Source organism: Littorina saxatilis, linkage group LG8, assembly GCF_037325665.1.
Source record: "Littorina saxatilis isolate snail1 linkage group LG8, US_GU_Lsax_2.0, whole genome shotgun sequence".
Classification (NCBI taxonomy): domain Eukaryota; kingdom Metazoa; phylum Mollusca; class Gastropoda; order Littorinimorpha; family Littorinidae; genus Littorina; species Littorina saxatilis.
Window position 1 is genome coordinate 34,647,186 of NC_090252.1, and position 25,000 is coordinate 34,672,185.

The 25,000-nt window shown below is 41.4% G+C and overlaps 1 protein-coding gene and 2 long non-coding RNA genes across 3 annotated transcripts in view; all 3 read left to right on the forward strand.

Moving 5' to 3' along the window:
• The window catches only part of LOC138973392 (uncharacterized), a 107,538-nt gene that overhangs the window by 545 nt on the left and 81,993 nt on the right, over nt 1–25,000 (forward strand). Inside the window, exon 1 of the long non-coding RNA XR_011458002.1 lies at nt 1–273. This exon is cut by the window's left edge and continues 545 nt beyond it. This is a non-coding gene — a long non-coding RNA (uncharacterized lncRNA). The remainder of the gene's footprint in view (nt 274–25,000) is intronic.
• On the forward strand, nt 5,987–7,611 carry LOC138972284 (uncharacterized). The gene is made up of 3 exons (XR_011457533.1): nt 5,987–6,471; nt 7,260–7,310; nt 7,462–7,611. It is a non-coding gene; the product is annotated as an uncharacterized lncRNA (long non-coding RNA).
• The window catches only part of LOC138972285 (uncharacterized), a 14,138-nt gene continuing 14,058 nt past the window's right edge, over nt 24,921–25,000 (forward strand). The window contains exon 1 of the mRNA XM_070344989.1: nt 24,921–25,000. This exon is cut by the window's right edge and continues 122 nt beyond it. The gene's annotated coding sequence lies outside the window, so the exon portion shown is untranslated.

Genomic DNA, 25,000 nt, shown 5'->3' on the forward strand with positions numbered 1-25,000 from the left:
AACATCCGGAGAATCTCCTCCCGAGACAAGGCTCGCCTTTGATTCATTTTTTTTCCCTCAAAAACGCACACAAATCAGGCGGATTTGCAAATGGCAGAAGGGGACGCCAAGTGTATCAAGGGAAACAACTCAATTTATTTGCAAGCTTCAAAAACCGGGAAGCAATCACGAGTCGTGTACCCTCTATGGCTGGTACTGAAAAATGCGCTTCCCGTCCATGGGCGTGTCAGCGCTGGTACTGATTTATCAGTGTCCCGTCGCGAAAGTGTTAATGTCATTGTAAAACAAAAATGTTGTATTGTTTTTCTTGTTCTTCTTGTTCTTCTTGTTCTTGTTCTTCTTCTTCTTCTTCTTCTTCTTCTTCTTCTTCTTCTTCTTCTTCTTCTTCTTCTTCTTCTTCTTCTTCTTCTTCTTCTTCTTCTTCTTCTTCTTCTCCTTCTTCTTCTTCTTTTAAGCTAATGTATTTGGTTTTCTATTTCGTATAAGTTCCTGCCATGCTAAACTCGACTATTGATGATCAAAAACCCTACCGAAATTGAGCCTCATGGCATAACATATAAATGCAATCTTTAGTGAGATCAATTATTTTTCCTTGTTCTGATTTTTTTTCAGGGACCTTTCGCGATCCTTGTTCAACTTTCTCGGGAGACTTCAACGAAGAACTCATCTTGCAAAGACTATCTCGGCTTGATTCCCCGAACTATCAGTGCCAATGCAACGTCACCTCTCACACACCCCAGGACTACGAGTTTGAAGCCTTGAACCTCTTTCCCTGGGATAAAAAGGAAGACCTCAAAATACTTCTGACCGGTTGGGATACAGCGAGTGACAAGTTATTTGAAGCTAAGCTTCGGCCTTTTCCGAAAAGGCATAGGATGAAGAACTTGACCACGCTGGTCATTTGGTTCAAAAAGTATCATGCTCTTCCGCTGATGAGACAGACACTGTGGATGAACGGTAAGACGCTGATATTGGGTGTCAGTCTGTTTATGATAAAAGAAGGCAGGGGGAGGGAGGGAGGGAGGAAGAGAGAGAGAGAGAGAGAGAGACAGAGACAGAGACAGAGAGACAGACAGAGACAGAGAGAGAGACAGACAGAGAGAGAGAAAGAGAGACAGAGACAGAGACGGAGAGAGACAGAGAGAGAGACAGAGAGAGAGAAAGAGAGAGAGAGAGAGACAGAGAGAGACAGAGAGAGAGAGAGAGACAGAGAGAGAGACAGAGAGAGAGAGACAGAGAGAGACAGAGAGAGAGAGACAGAGAGAGACAGAGAGAGAGACAGAGAGAGATAGACAGAGAGACAGGGAGAGACACAGAGAGAAAGAGAGAGAGAGACACAGAGAGAGATAAAAGATAAAGAGAGAGACAGAGAGACAGAGAGAGAAAAAGAGAGAGAGACGGAGAGACAGAGAGAGACAGAGAGAGAGAGACAGAGAGAGACAAAGACAAAGAGAGAGAAAGAGAGAGAGACAGAGAGAGACAGAGAGAGACAGAGAGAGACAGAGACAAAGAGAGAGAGAGACAGAGAGAGAGACAGACACTGTGGATGAACGGTAAGACGCTGACACTGGGTGCCAGTCTGTTTATGATAAAAGAAAGCAGGGGGAGGGAGGAAGAGAGAGAGAGAGAGAGAGAGAGAGAGAGAGAGAGAGAGAGAGAGAGAGAGAGAGAGAGAAAGAGAGAGGGAGAGAGAGAGATAGATGGAGAGGGAGAGGGAGAGAGAGAGAGAGAGAGAGAGAGATCGAGAGAGGGAGAGAGAGAAAGAGAGAGGGAGAGAGAGAGATAGATGGAGAGGGAGAGGGAGAGAGAGAGAGATAGATGGAGAGGGAGAGGGAGAGAGAAAGAGAGAGAGAGAAAGAGAGAGAGAGAGAGAGACAGAAGAGAGACAGAGATAGAGACAGAGAGAGAAGGAGTGAGATAGAATTGAATTGACATTTATTTTTCGATTGAGGGTGACAGCTAGAACTAGCTATGCAAACATGTTTTTGTCATCCGGCCCCCGCATATTGAGGGGTAACTCAATTTCAAGAAGAAATAAATGTTAAGTTAACTACAGTAACAATTACGTAATTAACATGTCCAGCAATCAATAAGACATTTAAAGATGCATTACTTTGTATCAGAAATGATGGAATATTATAACAAAGATGTGTTTGTTTGTATAAGATGTTCTTATTGCATTAATTATGCAAAAAGAGAGACAGGGAGAGAGAGATTCAGACAGAGAGACAGAAAGACAGACAGACAGACATGCAGACACTCAGAAACACAGACAGAAACAGAGACAAAAGTCAGAGAAAGAGAGAGGGAAACAGTGAGAAAGAGAGAGTTAGTTAGTTAGTTAGTTGTTGCTTTTTGGGTCCAGCGGACCATATAGACCAAATCAGGACCCCACGAGTTTGACATTAGAGAAAGAGAGAGTTAGTTAGTTAGTTAGTTGTTGCTTTTTGGGTCCAGCGGACCATATAGACCAAATCAGGACCCCACGAGTTTGACATTAGAGAAAGAGAGAGTTAGTTAGTTAGTTAGTTAGTTAGTTAGTTGTTGCTTTTTGGGTCCAGCGGACCATATAGGCCAAATCAGGACCCCACGAGTTTGACATTAGAGAAAGAGAGAGTTAGTTAGTTAGTTAGTTAGTTAGTTGTTGCTTTTTGGGTCCAGCGGACTATATAGGCCAAATCAGGACTCCACAAGTTTGACATTAGAGAAAGAGAGAGTTAGTTAGTTAGTTAGTTAGTTAGTTAGTTGTTGCTTTTTAGGTCCAGCGGACCATATAGGCCAAATCAGGACCCAACAAGTTTAACATTAGAGAAAGAGAGAGACTAACAGACAGACACAAAAACATGCAGACTAACAGACAGACACATAAACAGAAAAAGACAGACCGAGGAAGACAGACAGCCAGAACAGGAAAAGACGCACATATTAACTTGCTATGTTTAAAGTTCTTGCTAACTTAGAACATGAATTATTTTTCAGGGTCCGGTGAGTTCAGAATTGAGTGTGGCAAGAGACTCAGCTCTCGTCATTGGCAAAATGACACAGGCAAGCATTTATTCAATGTCTTATTCTCCTTCATCCCAAAGCTCCTTTTCTTATGTTATACAATTAAACGTGTGTAGCTTAAGATTATGCTTTGATGGTTATTTCAAAGAGAGAGAGAGAGAGAGAGAGAGAGAGAGAGAGAGAGAGAGAGAGAGAGAGAGAGAGAGAGAGAGAGAGAGAGAGAGAGAGTCCGATGTTTACTTTTTCAATAATGTTCTCGTTCATAGCTTAGCAAGTGTTGTTCTTCTGCTTGGAATTACAAGTCTTCTAGTATTCCAAGACTTCTAAACAGAGCCTTGGAGTCTAACCTGTAGTTCTGTTTTGCAATGCCTCAGAGGGACCTCACTTCGTTGAGGAAGATGTTCAACTTCTGCTTGCCATTACAAGTCTTCTAGTATTACAAGACTTCTAAACAGAGACGTAGCGTTTAACCTCTTGTTCTGATTTGCAATGCCTCAGAGGGACCTCAATTCGTAGAGGAAGATGCTCAACTCGCCGTCACATCCGGGAAGTCGCTGCTTCAGTTCCCTGTTCTCGCCACCAGTCACAATATTTTGGCGTGTCAGCTTCGGAGATACCACTCCAGGAAAAATGCTGGTGACTCAGGGTTTGCTGGAATTGACTTTCAAGGTATCATGTTCTACCGAGGATTTGACTGCAGAAGGTTTGCCTTTTTATATATTGCTATTTATCATTTTTTTGGTTTTATTTGTGATTTTTTTTTAGCTATTTATTTGTGGTATTTGAAGTCAAGGTATCATGTACTATTGCGGATTTAACTATACACAGTTTGCTTTTTGTCAGTTGTAACATTTGTCATACACGACACGAATTATGTTGATAATGAAATCCGACAGTGCGCTTGAAATAATTTAAACTTCAATCAATTCGTTTTCATTCAATTTGATTTAAATTCAATTTGTTTGACACTTCTAAATCCGCGTACAACATTGTGATCATAGATCTGTGCACGCTTTTACAATGGGTAACACCAATCCTCCACTGCTAGTTTCCTTGCAGAGTGGGATTTTTTTTCTTAAAGCAGCCAGGCTATATGGTACTTTTAAATGTGTCGTAGCTGAATGATCACCATATCCCATGTCTACCGGCACGGTTGGCCTAGTGGTAAGGCGTCCGCCCCGTGATCGGGAGGTCGTGGGTTCGAACCCCGGCCGGGTCATACCTAAGACTTTAAAATTGGCAATCTAGTGGCTGCCGTGTTCCGCCTGGCGTCTGGCATTATGGGGTTAGTGCTAGGACTGGTTGGTCCGGTGTCAGAATAATGTGACTGGGTGAGACATGAAGCCTGTGCTGCGACTTCTGTCTTGTGTGTGGCGCACGTTAAATGTCAAAGCAGCACCGTCCTGATATGGCCCTTCGTGGTCGGCTGGGCGTTAAGCAAACAAACAAACAAATATGCCATGTATGATAATAAGTCGTAAGAGTTCTATTGTCGTTTACAAGATGTGTACGCGGGAATGAAGCTATCTGAGAATCTGGTGTCAATTTGATTTTGGATGTTGCGGATTGCGGATTGCGATTTTGTTTAAAGCCATATGTACTCGATGACTATACACGCTAATTGCTTTACCAACAGCTGGAGACAGACTAAATTAAGTTCCCTGCAAAATATTGTGGTCTACGACCCCTTAAATGTTGAGATATTTGAATTTTCATTTTGATCTGGATCGTCCTATTTATAGATTTGGCAACACATGTAACGTTGATGCAAGGGAGAGAACACCGCGGCTTTGTTGACATCCTCACTTTTTCAGAGGCTAGAACAAGCTGTAATGCATGTATTATGGTCCGCGCATGGTGACGTATCGTCATTATATGGTCTTATGGTGCGTTTGACATCGATTGTGGGCAAACTACACTTTGTAAACACGGGAGTGCGTTAGTATGCCTTTAAGTCGACATTGATAACAAAAAGAACACTTGATTTATTGTCATGCTAATTTTTCATGTTGTTTTGTTCGTTTCGTCTGTGATGAAAGCTCTACTATCTTCTCCTTTTTGTTGATGTATTGTTTTAGCTTTACTTTACTTTACTTTACGCAGTGGAGCAAAATTGACGGGAAATGTCCCTGATTTGACCTTGACCCTTCCAACACCGGACGTTACGTCACAGTTACCAGGAATATGGCGTCTTGACCTTACAAATAAGGGTGGAACCGGGTCTATCAACTTCTCAATTGGTATTGAAAATCCTACAGTAAATTACCTGATTGTGTATTGGAACAAAATAGTGGGGGATGGGTGAGGGAATAAAGAATAAATGGGTAAAAAGAAGAAGAAGAAGTAAAGGAGAAGGAGGAGAACGAGAGAGCGAGAGATCAAATCAAATCAAATCAAATTTTATTTTTCGAGGGTTGTGGCATAAGCAATATAAACGAGCGTCTTTTAAAACAGCCCTCGTCCAGAGAGGGACTACTCTAATCTATATAAACTTAGAAAAAGTACAAAAGATAAACATTGACGGAGCACTTGAAGAGAGAGAGAGAGAGAGAGAGAGAGAGAGAGAGAGAGAGAGAGAGAGAGAGAGAGAGAGAGAGAGAGAGAGAAAGAGAGATGAGTGAGAGAGAGAGAGAGAGAGAAAGAGAGAGAGAGAGAGAGACAGACAGACAGACAGACAGACAGACAGAAAGACAGAGACAGAGACAGAGAAAGAGACAGCGAGAAAGACATAAACAGAGAAAGTGGAGGGTAATCTTTTTAACAACGTCAACAAAATATCACATGCTTGTATGAACATATTTGTTTCTATTTCGATTCAGAAGGATATGCGCCTGGAAATACGATATATCATATCAACATGACTTTTATTTTGATGTAGTAGCAGCAGAAGTAGTAGTAGTAGTAGTAGTAGTAGTAGTAGTAGTAGTAGTAGTAGTAGTAGTAATTAGGTAGTAGTAGTTGTAGTAGTAGTAGTGGTAGTAGTAGTAGTAGTAGTAGTAGTAGTAGTAGTAGTAGTAGTAGTAGTAGCAAGCTCCAAAGACGACTTCACTGTTTCTTCCAGACCCAGAAGAGAAGACTCAGGGTAAAAAATAGCCTTATCCTTACGGAATGCTTCAATACGGAGAGTCTCAATTTCCGGTGTAACCGGAAGTGGAGCTCACGGGAGAGCAAACGTCTGAACAAAGTTGCGAGGCGTGGACAGCAGCAGTATATAGTACCAGCAGCAGAAGTAATACGTACATTGGCGGTGGTAGCATTGATGGTAGTGCTATTAGTACAGTCCATAACAGTTCTAACGCTAATGATTTATCAACACTGCAGTTTTCTTTAAAAGTCTGTTTCTTCTCGCAGTTGTAAAGAGACGAGGGCTGTCTACTGGAGCCCTGTGCGCCATTGTCATCATGAGCGCCTTCGTCGTCATCATCATCATCGTTGTTTGTGTCGTCTGCCACAGGAAGAAAATCAGTAAGTCTAATCAATAAGAAAATCAGTAAGTCTAATCAATAAGAAAATCAGTCATTACACATGTGAATTGAGGTGGAGCTAAAGACATTGGACAACATATGGACGTAATCAGAAGGAACAGCCCAAATTCGATTCCAAAGGAGAAGCGTCGATCTAATAATGAAATATTATGAAGGTTATGTGTTGAAGTTATTACTTGTTCGCCATGTTTTGTAATCGGAATGTGTATTGCTTATCATTTTTAGAACGTGTCGATAAGCAGTCTGCTTGTTATTGTTCTATATGTTGTTTTTGTCCGAAACGTGTGTACAAATAAATTGAATAAAACACGTTTAAACCAAAGCAAGCGTCATCAATGGCCTTGTCCTCTGCTATGGGCTGGTTGGGTGATGTTTTTAACGTGCCTTCCGCTGGGGACAAAGGGCCTATAGAAATCAGCATACCCTACTTCCCGTGTACAAAAAAAATGTAACAAAACCCTAGATGTTTTCGAAGTTGTGTTTTTTTAATTTTTATTTAAGGGTGACGTCATGCCACAATCAATGTTCAGCCTGTTTGATTCCTCTACAAAGTAGAAATTTGGGGGAAGATGTTCCCATTTAAGCACCTGCCGAAAAATAATTCCCATTATGTAAAGAATATTGAATGCCGGTATGTGTCAACAAGAAGAGATGCGTCTGTTCTATACGTACAAGTTCTTGATATTTCCGGACTGCAGACCCACCAGCTATGTTGGATATTGAAAAAATATTGACCTTTTTATCATTATTGTGACTATCTGTACACAGGTTGGCGTTGCCTTTGGACCAAAAACATCTACCACAACGTGTCTGTCACAGGTCAGTTAATCCTTTGGAAATTGTCCTTAACTTAGAGAGAGAGAGTTTGTTTGCTTGTCGTTCAGTTTGCAACTTGCTTTCTTGCTTGGTCAGTTGTAGTTTGCAGTATATGCGCAAGTCTCAATCAGATTGTCTTGTCCTAATTTCTCAGGCAGCCTTGAGTCTCTCCGGCCATCTCCCTCCTGGAACAGACGCCGTGGTTTGGCAAACAATGCCCCAGCCCCGGAACAGTGGACACCCGTTTCACATTCAGAACGTGAATCTGTCGACACTATGACCAGTAGCGGTAACTACGAGGACATTTCTGGTACAGGTCAGTCGTTTTCTGGAGAGAAAAACATATCACTGTAGTGTAGTACATGGTTGTGATAATTTGTACACAGGTTGGCGTTGCCTTGCGACCGTGCAAACACGACTATCAGGACATATCTGTCACTGGTGAGTCATTTTCTGATACTCGTTAGCTTTTGTTGCAATCCGTTGTTGATGATGATGATGATGATGATGATGATGATGATGATGATGATGATGATGATGATGATGATGATGATGGTGAGGGTGATGGTGATGGAGATATAAGTTGTTGTATAAGTCGCAATATACACGCAAGGTTGATTCAGAATTTCATGTGATGATTTCTCAGGCAGCTTTGAGTCTCTCCAGTCATCTCGCTCGTGCAGCAGACGCCGCGAATCAGAAACCAAAGCCATAGCCTTGTATCAGTGGTCAACCATTTCCGAATCAGAACGCGAATCTGTCTCCACTGTGGCCAGTAGCAGTAACTACGAGGACATTTCTGGAACAGGTCAGTCGCTTTCTGGAGAAAAAAAACATATATCTCTGGAACATGGTTGTGACAATCTGTACACAGGCTGGTGTTGCATTGTAGGCAGACACGATTATCAGAACGTATCCCATGACCTGCCTCTTTGTCTCTGTTAGCTGAGGAGGTGATTATTCTGAATATTCCATCACAACCATATGGATATCCCATCACAACCGAGTTTCGATCTCAACTGTCATTGGTCATTGTCTTTGATTTCAGAGTACAATTGAATAATTTATAGAGGTCATCTGCATATTCAGAGTTTACAGATGGACTACTTTTTTCAACATACGACTGAAATATTTTGTGGTGTCAAAGTCAATATCACGTATAGGTACAGGCCTACATGTGTCAATATTGAGAAAATAAAGAATACTTCATACGAAACGCACATGCATGGATTTAAAGAGCGGAGTCGAGATATTTCGCTGGCTGAAGCGACTGCATGGTCAAAGGCATGTTCAACGAGTATCGCGAGTGGGATCAAGGGACGATACTCCCTAATTTTTACACAGACAGCCATCTACACAGAACCGTGAGAGAGAGAGAGAGAGAGAGAGAGAGAGAGAGAGAGAGAGAGAGAGAGAGAGAGAGAGAGAGAGAGAGAGAGAGAGAGAGAGAGAGAGAGAGAGAGAGAGAGAGAGAGCGAGAGCGAGAGAGCGAGCGAGCGAGCAATCAAAACACAACCCAGTCACCTGGTAGTTCGAAAATTCAATCTGAAACTGACATCGATTGTCGAAGGCATGCCTGCGGTGCATAACTCTGGAAAAGTTGTCGTAGCTTGGAACCCGTTGAGATCCATTCCAACACCAAAAAATTTATCAGAAGACTCACCATGAAGTCAAATCAAACGTTAGGTTTTCTCATTTGGTTATTTGCTTTGGCTTTAAGTGTATTGCTTCGATTGATAGCTGAATCGGGAGGCACCCGCTATTGCCGCGGCCCGCTATTGCCGCGGCCCGTTATTGCCGCAACCCGCTATTGCCGCAACCCGTTATTGCCGCAACCCGCTATTGCCGCGGAACTTTTTTTTGTTCTTTTTACATTTAGTCAAGTTTTGACTAAATGTTTTAACATAGAGGGGGAATCGAGACGAGGGTCGTGGTGTGTGTGTGCGCTGTATCACCATTTTCACCTCTTTTATGGTATCTATGACCATCACAAATCAGCTTTCCCTCCTCTGTCACCCGCGCAAATGGAAGTCTGTCTGTCATTCATGATAGCCTACCACGTCATCGGAAAAAAACCGGTAGAAATGACGTTGAGCATGGAACAAACCCTCACAGTTCTGGCGTGTGTTGACAAAACCGAGTAAGTCCACTGAAGCGTGTTTTTTTTGTTTGTATGAGTCCTCTGACAAGAATTTTGAAACTATCATTATACGAAAATTAGGAACCCCTTAGACTTACTTTGTTTTGCCAAAACATTCATGCATACTTAAAAAGTTGTTTTTGGTTGTGGACTTACTTGTTCATATCTGCTTATTTAAGCACTCTAAAAAGTAGAAATGAACACAAAAGATGCGCATTGATTTGGTTTTTTTGATGAACGAAAAATATCTTCTTTTTTTTAATTGGTTTGTTTGTTTGTTTGTTTAACGCCCAGCCGACCACGAAGGGCCATATCAGGGCGGTGCTGCTTTGACATATATCGTGCGCCACACACAAGACAGAAGTCGCAGCACAGGCTTCATGTCTCACCCAGTCACATTATTCTGACACCGGACCAACCAGTCCTAGCACTAACCCCATAATGCCAGACGCCAGGCGGAGCAGCCACTAGATTGCCAATTTTAAAGTCTTAGGTATGACCCGGCCGGGGTTCGAACCCACGACCTCCCGATCACGGGGCGGACGCCTTACCACTAGGCCAACCGTGCCGGTTTTTTTAATTGGACTTACTCGGTTTTGTCAGTACACGGCAGAGTTACCAACTCTGTTGTTTGATGGCATATAACTGGCGCAAAATTGTTTTTAACAAAACCGGAATCAGGGGATCTTTCTTGCGGGAAAGTTCCGCGGCAATAGCGGGTTGCGGCAATAGCGGGTTGCGGCAATAACGGGTTGCGGCAATAACGGGTTGCGGCAATAGCGGGTTGCGGCAATAACGGGCCGCGGCAACAACGGGCCGCGGCAATAGCGAGTTGTAACTATTCAGCTGCTTGCGACCGTGCTGTTCAAGACTGTTCGAACTGTCGTCTGCTAGACGGGCTTGTGTGAATCCGAGTCGAGTCAACTGCGGGGTTTAGCGACAAATGAGGGAGTGGCACCAAAATGAAAAGAAGAAGACGAAAAGAAGTTGGAGATACAGTTAAGATATATGGGGAAGAGAAGAGGATGTGAGGTGTTATATGTATCCAACCTTAGGTGTTCAAACTCAAGACCGGGACAAAGTAGAAAGCGATGTACCGCGACCGACTCTCAGTGCCGACATACAACTTCCAAGCTTTATTGCTTAACGTCTACAACAGGCGAAGTATTGAAGCTTTGGCTCACCTAAATCCGACGACTGAATATGTAAGTGATCCACGTGTGAAAACCAAAACAGAACAGCGCGATGACAGCCAACATTTCTATCCCCGACTGACAAACAGTAACACTGCATGCGAACTGACTTGGGTCAACGATCAAACCAGCACGGCCCGAACTGAATTTGTTGCGCTGCCATTATTGTGCGCAATTCTGGTAAACATATAAACCCGGTATGCCGAATTGAGTATAACGAAAGCCGATGTCAAATATACACAGGGATATTTTAATGTCACGTTTCAATATATCACTTAAGGTGATTATGAAACGGTTAGTTACTTCTAACTAACTAACCACACCACGATCCACTCTCGCAGTCATACAATTAAATAGAGACAACAAAAGTATAAGTTTCAGACGCCTGTTTATGTAATAACTCGCCACCTCCCTCGAGACTTCATTCAAAATATGTTCTTTTACGTTCAAAAAAACGTAAAACCAATGGTCACTGGCAAAATGCCAGTTAGAATATAGAAAATTATAGTAACACGCTGAGCCCGTGTAAAGCTAGGAAAATATAGCTGTCTGTCAAAGAGCGCTGGTTAAAGCAGGTATCACACCCTCACGTTGTTACCACTCAAAAGAAATCACAAATATAAAAGGATGACTTGGTGGAAAAGGGCGCAATAGCACGGTGCACTTAGCTTTCTGCTACGAGTGGACGTCCCGTAAATAGTTCTTCCCCACTACTGCTTCGACGATTGGAGTGCCGGTTGGCGTGGGACGAAGCAGGGAATCGTGGGGAAGTCAGGCGCCTCACTCCACTGCTGGAAACAAAGGGTGGTCCTGTAGGTGACGTCACTGCCTGCCGGAAGACCCCTGCAGACGGTGACGGCCTCTCCGGTTATCCCAGCAGCAGTAGCAGAAAAAGAGCAACAGCGATGACCCGGTTACAGCATATAGCGATGACCCGTAGTCGGCAGTCACGTAGCGTAGAAAAACGCAGCAGACAATAGTAGGTAGAGAGGCTGCAACAAAAAGCATCGGTGCACTAAACATGCCACGCAACCTTTTACCCTCCACCATCAAACACGTCACCTTTACATATTTCATAGAGCACGTGGGCCTGCACAACGAACTTTTACAACAACAAATCAGCTATTTTCCTTCCTTCTCTCCATATCTGCAAAAACCATATACATATTAATATCCCATGACCTCCCTTCTTTGTCTCTGTTACTTCAGTATGGGTATATATGTTGTATTTTTATAGCTCAATAAATACATCATGGACTCCAAAAAATATATGATAGTGCAGATTCTGATTTGGGCAAAGGACTACTTTCCTCCCGACCTTTGACCTCGCGCCGAACAATGTGACACATTTGTATGAAGTTCTAAAATCGTATTGCACGGCTCAGAAAACCATATCAGTTGCACGCAAAAATGAATCTCAGAACTGATCTGATGTATGAGATGCAATAAGCAAAAGTTTCTTTCATTATGAAAGCAATGCAGGTCGAAAAAAACGAACATTCAACTTACAAGATAACCAGATGCTAGCGAACCAAAACAAAAACACGAGTACCCTCCCCTTGCATCGTTAGCAGACGACTTTTGAGAATCTGTCGGTAGTGTGTTTTGGTGTGCGCCTTCAGCTATCAAACATTGGCTGTTTCACGTGTTTTGCGAGCAAGTCTACTCTTTTGCCTGGCTCTGCAGTAAGTCCACATATTTTTCCGTAATCCAGTCATATTCCTTCAAAATGCAATCAATCGGCGGTGACAGACGTGTCGGTCGCGTTTTCCTCACACCCGGATACCAGTTTAAGTTCATCCATGCAAACACACTCGCAAAACAGTTTATCACGTAGATACATTTCAAATAGGGAGCAAATGGTTAAATCTAAACCTACATATTTGTTCCCTAAAATTTGCTTCTCTGTCAATAAGCCTAATTACACACGTTCGAGAAAAACAACGTGGAATCGATTCTGAATCGAGTAAGCCAAATGGGTCCCAAACCCGTTTCGCCCGTTCTGCCGACCTGAAACGCAAAACAAAAGAATTGTGCGCTTCAACTAAATTAATTTCTATTCGACTTCATTACTTTCTTGCAACTTATGAACCTTTACTTAAAGCTTTTAAATGGTCTGAAAGTAGTGTTACCGCGTACTTATCGATGCACTCATTCGTTTTATTTTTTCAGCGACGGTCACTTAGTTTAAGGTTGCAAAAGGGCTAAGTCTCGCTGGCAACAGTTTTACCCTGCACAGATCGCAACAGTGCCGCTAGTAGTCTACACTTTGTGTTTGATGGTAGAATGGGATATACAGATTACAACACTCGTGGTTTTTTATATGGCTTGTATTTCAGTCAAGACCCAGCGGGAATATCAATCGAGAGCCACTCGCCAGAGGCTCGTGTCTCCCGATGATATTCATCCGCTGGGTCTTGACTGAAATACAAGCCATATAAAAAACCACTCGTGTTGTAACCTATACGTATTTTAGCGTCACCAAGAGCAAATTATGCGCTAACCTGGAAAGAACAACAGAGAGTATTTCATTCCACAAACACAGACTCGTCAACAGCGTTAAATAATGATTTATTACCTCAAAAAGCCTATGAATGTAGCACTCTCATGGAAGCAAAACCCGCTTCCTCCCTGGAATGGCCTCTGTTCGTCAACAGTGACACACCATCCAAACCCCTTGCCGAATACTTTATGCGGTGAAGACCATCCCCGCACGGCGAAGAGAAATTGACGACTCGTCCTCAGCAAACATGTAACTGTGAGAAGGTGGTATCTCGTTGAAGTTCCAATAGAGCCCTATCTGTGCTAGCAGAAACGGCACGTAGATAGAAGTGAAATATCTAGTCGTGATGAAAACCATCAAACTCTAGGGACGCAAAACACCGACCCTTCTCCTCTTGCCGCTGATTGTCAAGTGTCCAGTTATCGTGTCTCAGACAGACAACCTTGACAATAACACGTGACTAACCTTGTCACATATCAAGTTCAGCTATCCACAATTCTGCCTCGCAAGCAGAATCACGCACGCGGAACCACTGAATCACGAAATTCCCGTGCTCGCTGTCAGCAAAAACCGACACCCCTTGACAGAAATTACAACAGGCGCTTTCTGTCGCAATTGACCAAGAGAAGGCACCCCACCGAGTGACACTTTCTTGATCCATGTCACTAGATCGTGACATTTAAAATGACTTTCAAAATGTAAAAGCAGATAGCAGACCTTTTTATAAGCAATATGAATGACTGAATGTCCACATACAAGTCGAATGACGCCGTCCATTGTGCTGACAAATGAGAACTAGCTTTGCGCATGAATTCATTGACATAAATTTCGACTGCGGAGGCTTTTGGCAAGCTGAAAACAGGCACGGGCAGTTTTAGTGGAAAAAGTAAGTGTTTTTAATGAGTAATGGGATAAATAGCTTACACACCTCGTCCTGAATATCTTGCATATTTTCCCTCGGGTCGATTTTCATGTTTTTCATGTATTACCTCGCCAAAGGCTCGGTAATACATGAAAATCGACCCTCGGGAAAATATGCAAGATAATCAGAACTCGGAGTGTGTAACCTATATATATATCTTTCACTGGTTATTCGTTTGCCGATACTCTTTTGTTCCAATCCGTTGATGATGATGATGATGATGATGATGATGATGATGATGATGATGATGATGATGATGATGATGATGATGATGATGATGATGATGGTGGTGCTGAAGGTGATGACGGTGATGATGACGACGATGATGATGATGATGGTGATGATGATTGTTGTTGTTGTTGTTGCTCTGGTTGTTACTTGCTTTCTTGCTTAGTTCTTTGTAGATCACAATATATCAGCAAGTAGGATTCAGAATTCCCTGTGCTAATCTCTTAGGCAGCCTTGAGTCTCTCCGGCAATTTCGCCCCTGCAAAAGACGCCGTGGTTTGGCAAACAATGCCCCAGTTGAACAGTGGACACCCCGTTCACACTCAGAACGCGAATCTGTCGACACTGAGACCAGTAGCGGAAACTACGCAGACGTTTCTGGCACAGAATCAAGTGAGATGTAAACTGTACAACCTTTAGCGATGTTCAGTCCTTGATGCTATTTCAGCAATATGCTTTAGCTCTGTAATTTGAGCAATACACGTCAGCATTATCATTCAAGCAATATGCGTCAGCTTTATCAATCAATCAATCAATCAATATGAGGCTTATATCGCGCGTATTCCGTGGGTACAGTTCTAAGCGCAGGGATTTATTTATTTTTTCAATTTTTTTTATTCAAGGCGCAGGGATTTATTTATGCCGTGTGAGATGGAATTTGTTTACACAATACATCACACATTCACATCGGCCAGCAGATCGCAGCCATTTCGGCGCATATCCTACTTTTCACGGCCTATTATTCCAAGTCACACGGGTATTTTGGTGGACATTTTTATCTATGCCTATACAATTTTGCCAGGAAAGACCCTTTTGTCAATCGTGGGATCTTTAACGTGCACACCCCAATGTAGTGTACACGAAGGGACCTCGGTTTTTCGTCTCATCCGAAAGACTATCATGTAAGCATTATGCGTCAGCTTTATCATTCAAGCAATATGCGTCTGCGTTTTGTGTGTGTGTGTGTGTGTGTGTGTGTGTGTGTGTGTGTGTGTGTGTGTGTGTGTGTGTGTGTGTGTGTGTGTGTGTGTGTGTGTGTGTGTGTGTGTAATTTTGCAATACTCGTCGGCTTTTTTATTTTAGCAAAATGCGTCAGTTTATTCATTATAACTCAACTTTATTCTTCTTCCAGGTATTTACAACCGCATCAGCTCCATCTATGTCGACTGCTACTCTCCCAGAGGCCTGGGCCCGCCCGGATACCTCCATGCCATCGCTTCCGCTGAAGAAAAATCAACCCCCTTCGTCTTCCATGGTTCTCAGGCATCTGCTGCTCAGCAGACACCGTCCATCTCACTCTCTGGTGGGCAGAATACGAGTGACGAGAAGAAGAAGCCTGGTCTGCCCCCACGAGATGACGCATCTGCAAGTTTTGATCCACCTCCTAAACCTGACTCCCTTCTTAATCTTGACTACTTCCCAATGTCAGACTGTCCTCCAAAACGTGAATTGCCTGCAATTCCTTTACCACCAAAGCCCGACTCCCTGCTTAACTTTGACTACATATGAAAGGATGACTGTCTTCCAAGACGTGAATTACCTGCAATTCCTTTACCACCAAAGCCTGACTCCCTGCTTAACTTTGACTACATATGAAAGGATGACTGTCTTCCAAAACATAAATTACCTGCAATATCTTTACCGCCAAAGCCTGACTCCCTGCTGAATCTTGACTACCTCCCAATGCCAGACTGTCCTCCAAAACGTCAATTACCTGCAATTTATTTACCACCAAAGCCTGACTCCCTGCTGAATCTTGACTATATATAATTATGAAAGTTTGACTCTTTTCCAACCCGTGACTTTCATGTGATACCTGTCCCACCTGATGCCTGACTCCCTTCCTAATCTGGGAACGGTGGACTGTCCCCCAAAACGTGAATTGCCAAAGTCAGACTCCCTAATTAACCTTGACTACAATTCATGAAATCCTGCCTGGTTTCAATAACGAGAATAATCTGTGATATATGTCCAAAATCCGAACTGACTCTCTCCTTACCTTGGACTTCCTTGCTGAATCTGAAACTGTTACAAAACGTGAATTGTCTGCTTTTCCTGCCCCAAGCTACAAACCCAGACTTCTTTCTTAATATTGACGACAACTGAAAACCGGAGTCTCTTCCAAAACGTGAATTGCCTGACATACCTGTCCCAAATCTGAACTGACTCGCTCCCCCCAACTCAACTTTCTTGGAAAGCCCAACTCTCTTCCAAAACGTGAAATAACTGTGATACCTGCCCAAAATCCGAACTGACTCCCTCCAAAAATCCTTGACTCCCTTGGAAAGCCTGACTGTCTTTCAAAACGTGAATTGACACGTAACGCCAAAGCAAGACTCCCGTTTTCACCTTGATTACAAATGAAATCTTGACTCTCATCCACAATGTGAATTGCTTTTAATGCTTGCTGCACATGTCACCAAACCCAAACCTGACTCCAATCGTTATATTTGTTCCCTGATTATCTTGACTCCCTTTGGAAGCCTGACTCGTTTCCAAAACGTGTGAATTAATTACCTGTGGTACTTTACCAACCATCAAAACATGTTTCCCTTCTTTCTCTTGGCTGTACATGGAAGCTTGACTTTCTAAATTCCCACACATGAATTACCTGTGATATCTGCCCAATCTCCCAAACCTGCCTCCCTTCGTAATCTTGACCACACATGACAGTCTGACTCTCGGTCACAATGTGAATTGATTGCAATGCTTGTCCCCAATTCCAAGCCTGACTTCATTCGTTATCTTCATTCGCTAATTATCTGGAAAGCCTGACTTTTTTTCAAAACGTGAATTGATTGCAATACTTGTCCCCAATCCCAAACCTGACTTCATTCGTTATCTTTGTTCCCTAATTATCTTCACTTTGAACCCTGTGATCATTAACCCTCCGCGAGAAAGTTTCGCATGCTGTGATAGTCCAGTCTAAAGCGAGCGAGCCTTGTGCTGTTACATTTTGGTTTCATAAATATCAGGTTAAACTAGATCAGAGTTATTGGCTGTTAGCAAGCGAATGCGCAAAAGAAGAAAGATTAAGATTGTTACAATGGAAAATATTACATAATATTTATCCCACAAATATATTATTAAATAAAATGAAAATTAGAGAAACAAAATGATGTACATTTTGTAAACACATTGATTATGTTGAACACTTTTTTTGGCAGTGTGAGAAGTTGACGAGCTTTTTGGAAATTGTTGTCCATTATATTTTTTGAAATACAGGATTAAATGTGCATTTTTTCAGAACACGATGTTTGTTTGGTTATCAACCTAGTAATATATGCCAAAATAATAAGGTAATTCATCACATTATTTTGATTGCAAAAAATTTGTATTAGTAAATATAAGTATGGTGATAGATACGATTTGAATAGTATATTGGAAAATGAAATGTACATTAGAAGATTGTGAGTATTGTATAAGTCGAGATGAGGTGAAGTGATATGTGACGTTTGTGAATATTATGTATGAGGGGGATGGGAGTGAGCGGACGGACGAGAATGCGTGTATCTGTCTTTGGGGATGCATATAAATGAGTGTGCGTGTGACTGGGGGTGCGAATGGATGGATCGGGGGTAAGATAGGCTTTAGGTGTGGTTAACCTATGTAAAGAAACGATGCCGGGTTTTCTAAACCTCCATACGATTAGGATGTTATAAGATAACAGTAGGCCTACATATAGATTTATTGAAATGTACAGGTGTATGTGATATTATTATGTTTAGATGTCAGACAAACATATTTTATGAAAATGGTAGCCATTATATCTTTGGTAAGATACACAAAAAATAAAATGAAGCAGTACATCTCTGTTTCCGTCTCTCTCTCTCTCTCTCTCTCTCTCTCTCTCTCTCTCTCTCTCTCTCTCTCTCTCTCTCTCTCTCTCTCTCTCTGTTTCTGTCTCTCTCTCTCTCTCTCTCTCTCTCTCTCTCTCTCTCTCTCTCTCTCTCTGTTTGAGAAATACTGGAAGATTGACAACAAAGCAGCTTTTGTTTGTTTGTTTGTTTGCTTAACGCCCAGCCGACCACGAAGGGCCATATCAGGGCGGTAACAAAGCAGCTATTTTTAGGTACTGTTAGCAAACGTTGGTTTAACAGTGTTAGCCACGCTGACCCTCGTCTTAGCTTTTGGTGAAACAGTTTAATAACTAATCTGCAATATAAGCACAGGTGCAAACAACAAGGAATAAACACAATAACACAAGATTAGACATGGGCAACAACAAAAAACGTCCATATTCCCTGAGGGGATATTCACCTCGAGCTTGAAGCACGGTTTGAAAAGTACGGACCAGCCGATAGCAATTAAGCACAGTCGACGCACCTCACGTTCGGCACTGTTTCGATAAAAACGTCAGATGGACCCTCTCGAAAAAAAAACCCTCCCCTTCTGAAAACCTGACTTTGTTTTCTGCTCGATCCAAAACGTGAATTACCTGTGATACCTGTCCAGACTCTAAACCCTGACTACCTTCTGAAGCTTGACTGTATATGCAAGTTTGACTCTTTTTCAAAACGTGAAGAGACGAATTCCGGAAATAACTTTGTCGGGTATGTATAGGGTGTGAAAGAGTGAATACCCATCGTCTCTCTGACCCCCCCCCCACTCCCCCCCCACCCTCCTCCCCCGGGATCTCCCCGATATTGCAGTCCTTCCCGTCCTCTGTCACATCCTCTAATTATTTTGCTGCATTTTTTCCTCTTTTGTGTGTGTGTGTGTGTGTGTGTAAAAATTGTATCTTGTCTGTCTTGCGTTCTCATAAGGGTATAAGTGATTCTATGACCTTGACATAACGTGAAATAACAATTCCTATCTAGATGTACATATTTATAACCACACTTAATATAAGCTTAGCTTGTTGTGTGGCCACAAATGTTTATATCGTATATACATGCCACCCTGTATTTTATTAATAAAATCTTGTTTAAACCAATACCCTTGCTTCTAGTGAGACAAACAACCCACTCGTGTTTCCTGTACACGTGTTTTAGACACACACCCTCGCTAGTGATCGACCTATAATGTCACGTGGGAAAGTTAAATTTTCCTCTCATACACTATGCCCATATTCTTATGAAAGCCTGAATATTTTTCCAAACAAGAAGTAACTGCATACCTTGTTCAATTCTAAACATGACCCCTACCCCCCAAAAAATAAAAAAAACCAATATTTTGTCCAGCCAGCTGTATCTCAAACTTCCGACCTGCAGTCTTTCATGGTCCAGCTAGTACTAGAGACTTTGCATCTACAAGAAAAGCAAATTCTGAGAAATAATCAACGGATGCTTTAGTTATTAAGTTTGTTTTTCATGCTGGTCGATTGCTGACTAACGTAAGCAATTGCACAGCATGCCTGCTCAATTGGTTTTGTATGATAAACTTAATTATTGTACAGCATTTATGTATTTCCCGATACTCATTAATTCTCATTCGTCGGTGGATTTATTCGTTGTGAAACATTTTTGACGTATGCATTTAGTTATTACACCCCCGGTATAGGGGTGTGTATAGGTTTCGGTCGATGTGTTTGTTTGTTTGTTTGTGTGTTTGTGTGTTTGTGTTCGCATATAGATCTCAAGAATGAACGGACCGATCGTCACCAAACTTGGTGAACAGGTTCTATACATTCCTGAGACGGTCCTTACAAAAATTGGGACCAGTCAAACCCACGGTCAGGGAGTTATTGGTGGATTAAGATTCTACAAGGACTTATAGAGGGAGATATTAATGGTCAAAGGGAAATAACCTTCTCAGTTGGTGGCAGTGAGAATGGTTATTTCCTTTTGACCAACGGGGGTGTTTTTCCTACCTCGGAGGAATTTCTTGTTTGTCATGTATTTGCATTTTTAGTTTCGTCTTTCTCCCTCTCTCTCTTTCTCTCTTTCGCTGTCTCTCTGTTTTCCCCCTTTCTTCTTCTATTTATGCTCAGCATTTGTACACGCATATGAGGCCCGTACAATTGTATACTCAACCGTATTTTCAATTTGTATTTGCTGTTGTTGTTAATAGTACTATTGCTAATGATGATGCTACTGTTGACTTAACCTGCCTCCCTTTCCAATCTTGACCACATATGACAGTCTGTCCCCAATCCCAAACCTGACTTCATTCGTTATCTTGATTCCCTAATTACCAGGACAGCCTGCCTTTTAAACAAAACGTGAATTACCTGTGATACCTATTCAGCCTGTATATTATCCTTTTTCATTGATGTTTCAACTAAACTCTTCCGGCAGTCAAGGAGCTAACAAGGTTTATACCTTTGTTGAGAAGCTTCTTCTTGTTCAGGTTCCAGCAATTGTGGTGACGTGTGAGCTCGTTTGCCCATTTGGGTTCCCCACACTATACTCTAAGAGCATAGTCAGCTTCACTCCGCTTTCGTTGGGTAGGCATGCTGGGTATTTTCGTGTTTCCATAACCCACCGAACTCCGACATCGATTACAGAATCTTTTCCGTGCGCACTTGGTCTTCTGCTTGCGTGTACACACGAAGGGGGTTAAGTCACTAGCAGGTCTACACATAAGTTGACCTGGGAGATCGGAAAAATCTCCACTCTTAACCCACCAGGCGGCAGCGACTGGGATTTGAACTCACGACCTCCCAATTAGGAGGCCGACGTCTTACCACTGCGCCCTTTTGAGAAGCATTCAGCACAGGCTATGATTGGTTGCTGTGAGAGCTGTGATTAAAGGCACAGTAAGCCCCCCGTAAACCATCACAGATACTGTCAGACACACAGTACAAACACCCTTTCATTTACACACTCACCGCTTGAGAACATCTTAGGTGCCCTCCGTAAAGAGCGAGCAATTTTCAAAGAATTTATTTTTGCGTGGTTTATCTTACCCATCAGCCATCGTGAACCCGTGTGATCCAGTTTCCTTTTTTTCACAATGTAGTCGTCAGTTGGTGATTTCAATGCGACTCGCTGTAAGCTTATCTGCAATAGCACGTTATTATGTACCTCTGAATCTAAACGCACCAAACGGCTGTGATTCACACGAACTCTAGCGATGGCTTTTGACTGTCCAGGGGAACTGGCGAAAGGCATTACTGTCGTCTGCTACGAGAACCACGACCTTGAGTGACCCTGCTTCCGGGCAATCTTTTTTCAAACTTTCAAAACTTCGAATTGTAGTGATCTTGTCTTGAGGAAAAAATAATGATTTGATGATTTAAGAATGTTTGTGTAACAAGCTGTGAATTTATTATTTAGATTTGAAAAGTTAGGTCTGGCGCCAAAACGCACCGTCCGATTTTGTTATCAGACAATCCGCAAAATTAATTCTTTGAAAATTGCTCACTCTTTACGTAAGGCACATAGGATGTTCAAAAGCGGTGAGTGTGTAAATGAAAGGGTGTTTGTACTGTGTGTAAACGCCTGACAGTATCTGTGATGGTTTACGGGAGGCGTACTGTGCCTTTAATTTAATTTTTGCAAATGTGCTAGCAATTTTTCATTGTTATTCGTGATGTAATACATGTATTTGCTACAGTTTACAAGTAGTAGTGAATTTGTATCATACTGTATATACTTTTCCTGTTTTCCTTTTGTTTAAAAAACTGATTTAGTGTACTATATGCTCCTTTTTTTAGCGAATGTTCTTTTTACTTCTATTCATCTTGTCATCCTTTGTGTTTTGGGTAACTGTGATTATAATATGCTTATACGTATACCCCATTACTTCCTGATTTTTGTGATTTTGCACATAACGACATTGTTTTGTTTCCTTGTACGGTTTGGTGCACACAATTTGTGTGTATCTTTTTGAGCGATTTTTTTCGACCTAAAGTATGTGTTGCTTATTGTAAACTGTTTGATGTTTGTGTATTATGATTACTAGCAACTGAGACAATTTTGTTTAGATGCATTAGCATACTTAAGTAGTACAGTGGAACCCTCCATTTAAGTCTTGAGAAAATCTGAGAAAATTATGTCTTTAAAAGGTGGGGTCTCAAAATGGGGGTACATTTACTTTCTTTATTTGGTGTTTAACGTCGTTTTCAACCGTTCAAGGTTATATCGCGACGGGGAAAGGGGGGGAGATGGGATATAGCCACTTGTTAATTGTTTCTTGTTCACAAAAGCACTAATAAAAAAATTGCTCCAGGGGCTTGCAACGTAGTACAATATATGACCTTACTGGGAGAATGCAAGTTTCCAGTACAAAGGACTTAACATTTCTTACATACTGCTTGACTAAAATCTTTACAAACATTGACTATATTCTATACAAGAAACACTTAACAAGGGTAAAAGGAGAAACAGAATCCGTTAGTCGCCTCTTACGACATGCTGGGGAGCATCGGGTAAATTCTTCCCCCTAACCCGCGGGGGGTGGTTCATTTACGAGGTTATGAACAGATAATCTGAAAAAGCAATTGGTCTTAAAAAGGGAAGTCTTAAATTGAAGGGAGGTCTTAAAAGGGGGGTTCCCCTGTCGAGATTTGTTTTTCAAAGTATATTTTTCTTTCACTTGCTCGAAAACTCATCCGTAAAGATTGAATGTTATTCTCTTGCCTGAAAAGTAATCATAAATACTTGTTGAAAAGATTAACAACACATCAGTGGGCGTGTTCGATCAAGGATCAGAGAACGTTGATATTTAGAATAATATGTTTGCAAAAACAATGAAGATATTAATTGTTTCTATCTAAATTTCAACAGGACATGATTGATCATATATGTATTTTCTGATCTACTATGTCAGTGTTGCTCTATTCAGATCATGACTGTACTTTTTACATTTAGTCAAGTTTTGACTAAATGTTTTAACATAGAGGGGGGAATCGAGACGAGGGTCGTGGTGTATGTGTGTCTGTCTGTCTGTCTGTCTGTGTGTGTGTGTAGAGCGATTCAGACTAAACTACTGGACCGATCTTTATGAAATTTGACATGAGAGTTCCTGGGTATGATATCCTCAGACGTTTTTTTCATTTTTTTGATAAATGTCTTTGATGACGTCATATCCGGCTTTTCGTGAAAGTTGAGGCGGCACTGTCACGCTCTCATTTTTCAACCAAATTGGTTGAAATTTTGGTCAAGAAATCTCCGACGAAGCCCGGACTTCGGTATTGCATTTCAGCTTGGTGGCTTAAAAATTAATTAATGACTTTGGTCATTAAATATCTGAAAATTGTAAAAAAAAATGTTTTTTTATAAAACGATTTAAATTTACGTTCATCTTATTCTTCATCATTTTCTGATTCCCAAAACATATAAATATGTTATATTCGGATTAAAAACAAGCTCTGAAAATTAAAAATATGAAAATTAGGATTAACATTAAATTTTCATAATCAATTTAAAAACACTTTCATCTGATTCCTTGTCGGTTCCTGATTCCAAAAACATAGATATGATATGTTTGGATTGAAAACACGCTCAGAAAGTTAAAACGAAGAGAGGTACAGAAAAGCGTGCTATCCTTCTCAAAGCAACTACTACCCTGCTCTTCTTGTCAATTTCACTGCCTTTGCCATGAGCGGTGGACTGACGATGCTACGAGTATACGGTCTTGTTGCGTTGCATTGCGTTCAGTTTCATTCTGTGAGTTCGACAGCTACTTGACTAAATGTTGTATTTTCGCCTTACGCGACTTGTTGTTATTTTGCACTAGCTAGCTCCATATTAAAAAAACATTATTTTTACATATTCTTTGTTTATTTGAAGTGTATGTGTGTGTGTGTGTGTGTGTGTGTGTGTGTGTGTGTGTGTGTGTGTGTGTGTGGTTGTTTGCAAGTCAAAAGTCGATTTGTTGTTAATTGACCATTAATCATAAAAATGAAATAGATGAGACCGTTATACAACAAATTCTGAAACGTTTCATGAGAGTCATAGTTTAACCTTTTAAAAAATAAAAGCTAAAACTATAAAAGTTACCAACCAACCAAACAAACAAACCCATTCTCGAAAATAAATACCCCTCAAATTAAAAAAAAAATGATATGAGCTAAAAGTAAACTCAAATTTTGACCAAAAGCAAAGCGCTGTTGCAAATATATCATACACAAACAGACTATACTTATGAGAATATATGCGTGTAATACACGCGAAATATCTTCCTTGTCGAACAAGCTAACAAAGCCACTTCTACTCATTCAGACCAACACACCGTGTTATACATGTATAATCAAAAACTGATGAGGAAACCATGAACCCCGACCGGGGACTGAGATTCATCTTATCTGCTCCATCATTTGAACGAATTTCTATTTGAGTTAAATTACTCCCGGCCAACAATCGCATCACCGTTTAACAAGTGCAGTTACGATTAAGTTAATTACGTTACTGCAGCGGCCTGATAAACTGCTTTGTGTTCAAAAGGCATTATATAACGTTTGATATTGGGACATAATAAACTGAAATCTTGACTTAGTTACACGCAAAGCGCAAAAGTGAATACATAATTATGTGATACACGTGAAATAACTTCCTTGTCGTAAAACGAACAGAGCCAATACTGCTTATTCCTATAGACTTAAATAGACCTATACATAGTGGTATAATCAAAACTTAACAGGAAATTATAAACCCTGTGTGTGCATTTGGAGTCCTTTTATCAGTTCAGCTGGGTATTGCAAACGGATTTTTTTGCCCTCGCGTTAAATATTTCCGGCTAATGAATGTCTGTTGTACTGTAGCAAGTGTAGTGAAAATTCAATGAATCAGTAAACTGCAGCAGACGACATCTTACATTCAC